The 6,000-nt window shown below is 42.0% G+C and overlaps 1 protein-coding gene across 2 annotated transcripts in view; it reads right to left on the bottom strand.

Moving 5' to 3' along the window:
* The window catches only part of cdk16 (cyclin-dependent kinase 16), a 62,219-nt gene extending 57,381 nt beyond the window's left edge, over positions 1–4,838 (bottom strand). For both annotated transcript variants that reach the window (XM_036579500.1, XM_036579498.1), the window contains exon 1: positions 4,343–4,838. The gene's annotated coding sequence lies outside the window, so the exon portion shown is untranslated. The remainder of the gene's footprint in view (positions 1–4,342) is intronic.
* Between the last annotated feature and the right edge of the window lie 1,162 nt (positions 4,839–6,000).

A 6,000-nucleotide genomic window follows, 5' to 3' on the forward strand; every position in this document is an offset into this window, starting at 1 on the left:
CAGAGGAGGCCTCGGTGACATCTGTCTGCCTTCGCCATCTCATAAACGATGAAGGCGTCCGGTGACTCAAACATACTACACGCATGAGTGATACATCCTGATGTATCAAACCATTTTAAACAAGCATGTCAGGTTTGCTTTGCACTTCCGTGTTTCTGGATCCATTAACTCGAGCCTTCGTTCACTGGACGCACCAGACAAATCATGACCGCATCTTTGCCGTCTACACCTGGCAGAGAGTAAGGGTGGGCAACAATGCAAAAATACACTACATGGCCAAAAGTATGTGGACACACTTTCTAATTATGGGGTTCAGGTGTTTGAGCCGCATCCATTGCTGACAGGTTTATGAAAAAAATCCAAGCACTTAGTTATACAATCTCCAAACAAATGCAGGCAGTAGAATGGGTCGTACTGAAGAGCTCAGTGGCTTTAAATGTGGCGCTGTCTTAAGATGCTGCCTTTGCAGTCCATGAAATTTCTGCCTGGCTAGATCTGCCTCTGTCAACTGCAAGTGCTTTTTATTGTGAAATGGAAGTGCATAGGAGAAATAACAGCTCAATTTTGAAGCAGTAGATCACGCAAACCCAAAGAGTGGGGCTGGTGAATGATGAAGCACGTAGCGCATAAAAACTGGCCATACTCTGCTGCATCACTCACTGTTCCAAACTCCTTCTAGACACAGCATCAGCACAAGAACTGTGCATCAGGAGCTTCACAAAATGGGTTTCCTTGGCCGGGCAGCTGCACACAAGCCTAAGATTACTATACGCAATGCCAGAGTCAGCTGAAGTGGTGTAAAGCACGCCGACACTGGACTTTAGAGCAGTGGAAATGTTTCTCTGGAGTGATGAATCAGCCTCACTATCTGACAGTCTGATGGACAAATCTGGGTTTGGTCAATGCCAGGAGAACGCTATCTACCGGAATGCATAGTGTCACCAGTAAAGTTTGGTGGAGGAGGGATAATGGTCTGTTTTTTTCAGGGTTTGGGCCCCTTGGTTCCAGTGAAGGGTAATGCTAATGCTACAGCATGCAAAGACATTTTAGGTAATTATATGTTTCCATGTGTCCCTGAGTAAATTATAGAAATGCTTCAAAAAGAGATATTAAAAATGTATTAATTTTAGTTAAAGAAAATTCCACCAATGTTTTATTTCTGCTGTATGTGTTTCTCCCCCATTTATGTCTTTTAAAAAATGTTTTAAGCCAAAACCTTTAAAACTATCATAAAACATAAAAAGTCACAGACATCAGACAATGTATTCATAACCATCACACCTTTTTGAGGAGGCTTTAAGAAACACTTCAGATATCTGGTTCCCATCACTACCACTGTTAACATTTCTGATGACTTTGTTTACATCTTAATGACTGAATTATGCAGAAACTTTAAAAACCTGGTGGAATTCCCCTATAATAGAAATGGCAATCAGCCACATTTTGGTATACGAATTAAAAGCCAATGCTTAGTACTGCTAGCTAGCTGATATAAAGTAAACAGAGATGCATCCTGGTGTGGGTGGATTGGTTGGGGCTAGCTGCCACATGTTTCAGCCTGTCCAAGTGTACGGCTACTGTCACAAACATTTTATATTACATGCTGCATAGCATACTAACAAACACAACAAGAACGCAGTGCTGTATTATAATCACTGTTTATAATATATCAAGATGGAAATAAACTTGAAAATAATCTTAAATTAGAACCAAAGATTATTTTTTAATTATTATTTATTCATTTGAAAATATTTAACTTACATTTTATTTTAGCTGACTATTTATTTTATATATATATATATATATATATATATATATATTTTCAATGCAACAATATTTAATTCAGTAAATATAATAAATTGTGATAAAAATGTCATTTAAATGTTTTTGTTTGTGTTTTGGTTTAACTTAAAAGCTCAGTTATGTATTTGTTGCTTTATTCATTGAAAAGCTTTTTAACATTGTGCAAACCATCCCCCTAACACAGGCTATGTTGGGACCAACCAACCCCGCTCTCTCCCCTACAGTGACTTTCAGTCATCGTTTCACACATTGATCTGAACTGAATCCAGTTAAACAGGACTAATTACACTCTCATTGTAATGAGCCATACAGTCGTTTAGTGTTCTTTAGGTACCGATAATGTACATGATACGCTCAGAAAAGCATGATGGGATGTAACTCAATCACTATAACTCAGGGTTTGATATGGGAATTGTTGGTATTTTTTCAGGTTCATATCTGCTGTTGATACATAAATACTGCGTAACTGCAACACTCAATAGCATTACAGAGAAATAAAGCATTTTCTGTAAACATTTAAAAAAGATGGTTCTTCAAGGGTTCTTTAGTAAATATAATGGTTCTATTAAGAACTATGAACACCCAAAGAACCACCTGCATGCTTAAATACTTCTTTGCATGATTAAATCGTTCTTAGATTGATAGAGAGTGTGTTGTAGAGGTGGGCGATATGGTAAAAATATAATATCATGATACTTCAAGAAATTTTCACGATTCACGATATGTCACGATATTTTTTCAGACAGCTGGAACCGAGAAAAACGAACCTACACACTTAAAAATGATGATTCTTCAAGGGTTCTTTAGTAAAGAAAATGGTTCTACATAGAACCATGAACACTCAAAGAACCCTTTGCAAGGTTGAAGACTTCTTTGCATTGTGAAAGTGTTCTTCAGATTGAGGGAGAATGTGTTGAAATGGGTTCTATATAGATCCTTTTTGAAAACCGTCCTATATAGCACCAAAAAGCGCTCTACTATTATTACAAGTTTGACATCGTAACAATAGAAGAACCCTTTTTGGTGTTACAAAGAACCATTTTCGAAGAGCTTACATACAGAACCCCATACAACATATTCTCCATCCATCTGAAGAACCATTTCACATGCAAAGAACCATTTAAGGTTGAAATGGCTCCACACAGAATTCATGGTTCTAAATAGAACCGCTGTCTTTACTTTATTTGTTTGAAGAACCATCTTTTTAAGCGTTTATAGGGTGCCAGATATTTTAGCGTAACAGCCCAGCATCACCTGAACATTCTGCTCTTCCAGCACAACAAACACATCATCGGATATTAATCTGAAATATCGGTCAGCTCTAAATGTGTCAGATATTTTTAAGCAAATATCTGCCCATACAGATATGATTATATATATCACTAATGATAATGATAAACATCGTCATATTGCCCACCCCTAGCTGAGAGATTTAGAAGTTGGATTAAAGGCCAGCTTTCTGTTCCAAATCCTGCTCCGGGGGTCCTCCTCCACTGTCCAGCCATACAGTTTAGTGCTCTCCCTGCTCCAGAACATCCAGTCCAACTCATAAAAAGGACTGGAAATGATCCAACGAGTTAAACTGGGTCTGAGCTAGAAACACTACAGTGTGCAGTGCAGGGGATCTCCATGAGCACTGAGCTGAGCCTGAGGACACATTCACTGCATCATGAATTGTTCGTAGGAGCCTCTCTAATTGCCCACTCACTGCACTGCTATTGCAAGGGTCAGTATTATGCAGATCACTCAGTGGTGCATTTCCAGTCATTCCAGCACACCAATGCGTTGCTTAAATGCACTGTCCAGTGCGTGTAGGCAATAATGACCATCCACACCCCCCTTGCGTAGCTGGACAACGCAGAAAGCGAGCTCCAGCAGGGCCACAGCGTTTGATGCAACCCCAAGCACGCGCTCATTTCCACTCCAACAGCTCGTGCCTTTCTGCTCTGGTCAATCCAGCTAACAGCTTCCAGTTATAGCCAGCTGGTTGAGGGGAATTAGTACGAGCTAAAGTGTTAGCACAGTGATCTGTCCTGTCCTGCCGTGCCCAATCCGTTGGCTTTGCGTTGCCGCTGCTGCCTTACTGATTTGCAGCCATGCATTGCAATGCCAAAGCAGCCAATGCATGCATTCCCTTTCACTGATTGATCTCCCCTAATACAGAGTCGCACACTTGCATACAAACATGCATGCTCGAATAATAGGTAAAGCTTTCCGTGCCAATCAGAGCAAAGCGAGATAGATCCAGATTTGTTTTCTTAAGTGGTCATGATCAGCAACATGGCACAGGCATATCCGACCTGGGCAAAATCAACAGTGTTAGCTAACATTTTGTGTCTTAATCTAAACCCCCCCCCCAACATATGGTGAAAAATGTCCCGGGCTGAAGTTGGTTTCCTATTCGCCAGGTTCTTGTTCGAATCTTCCCGTTCCACCTTAAACAGTGCAGAAGTTCCATGTTGCAACACTTAAGGTGGAACGGGAAAATTCGCACAAGAAGCTGGCTTCAGCCTAGTCCGGGCTGCTGGCGCTCTCTTACCCTGTGGACGAGATCCCGTCGTGCCCTTGTAATCTTAGCAATGTCCCAAAGCCACCGTGTGCTCCCAGTAGTCCTCGGCCATGGCTCTCAGTGCCTTGGGGAGCGCACCGAATCCCTCCCAGCGCGCAGCATGACCAGCTATAGCCCTCTCCAGAAAACACGAAAACCTTCAGAGCAGCAGCTGTTCTTCTGCGCTTGGCCAAATCCGGAGCAGTCGGTCCGGGGCTTCTGCGAATAGATCCGGAGTCACTCACTCGGGCCAGCCGGAGAGGTGGGGACCCGACTCGGTCACTTGTTGGCCTTAAACACCAATTAACACAGCGAGTTCTTACATTCTGGAGACTGCGCGCAGTCTTAGCTTTTAACCCGGGATGTTTACCACAACGCCGCTGAACGCCACAGTACTATACAGGCCTAAGAAGGCGACGCGTCCCCCCCTATTAAAGTGGAACTGGCGCGCAGTGGGCTGACCCAAATTCCATTCAACCAAGTCAGACTGTACCATTCTGGCTGAATGCTCAGGGGAGAGGCGGCGAGATTCCTATATAACCAAAATTCTCCTCGCAGCGAACCAATAGCGAGGCCGGCTTGTACCTCGTCCTGCCCAGGTTATTATCAGGAGGTGAGCTGCGATACAGAAAATGAAACTTATTCGTGTTTGGAGAGTTTTTATTCATTTTATTTTTGAGCGTGGAGGCCTGGTCGCTCTGCCATTGGCTGACTTTGGCCAACATTTAACGTGCGTGTGCATGTGTGTCAATAGAGAGGTCAGTTCATTGAGTTTGCTGTGATATTGAAAGCATGCGTAGTTATGCAAGATGCATGAAATAAATGATTTTATTCGGATTCACTTCACCATGTGGCCGCTGAATGAGGGTGGACGGGGGGGGGTGCAAAGAGGGGAGAGCCAACCTGGAAAGACCTACAAAGAGTGCAGAGAGAGAGGATAGAACTGTGATGAGAGAGAGAGAGAGAGAGAGAGAGAGAGAGAGAGAGAGAGAGAGAGAGAGAGTATTTGTGACTGTATGTGTCAAAAGCAGGCCAGTGGAGCCCCTGAGTGACTCACAGCTCTGGCATGCACTCACTAGAGCCCCCAGCAGCTCTCTCTCTCTCTCTCTCTCTCTCTCTCTCTCTCTCTCTCTCTCTCTCTCTCTCTTTCTTTATGTCTCTCTCCCCGAGTGTGAGCCTGGAGCACGTCTTTTGTGCACTTTATTATGCTTTTTACTGCATTCTCCACGACATGCTGTTCCAGAGAATGAGATGGAATGTTACTCGCAGTGGTCTTGAAGAATAATAGTTGCCAAAAAGAAGAAAAAGAGAAAAAATAAAATAAAATAAAAAAAGCAGATAGAAATACTACAGAAAAATTGTTTTCCCTTGAAAACTTTAAAATTAACAGTTTTTCTTAATGAAAAAGTATTAAAATGGTTAAGAAAATATAAATGTAGTAGAATTTTATTTACTTTTTTACATTTTACATTATAAAAAAAAAAACTCCATACCTGCTGTGTGTCATACAAGCAAGCAGAAGCGTGGTCAGTGTGGAGAGACAAAGTGCAAGTGACCTTAATTAAATGTAACATTAGCTGTTGGCAAGTCCAAGTACATATATCCGACCTTGGCTTAATTAATGATAATGTGGGGAAGTTCCTTAGTGG

This window comes from Colossoma macropomum, unplaced genomic scaffold (assembly GCF_904425465.1).
Source record: "Colossoma macropomum unplaced genomic scaffold, Colossoma_macropomum, whole genome shotgun sequence".
NCBI classification, from domain to species: domain Eukaryota; kingdom Metazoa; phylum Chordata; class Actinopteri; order Characiformes; family Serrasalmidae; genus Colossoma; species Colossoma macropomum.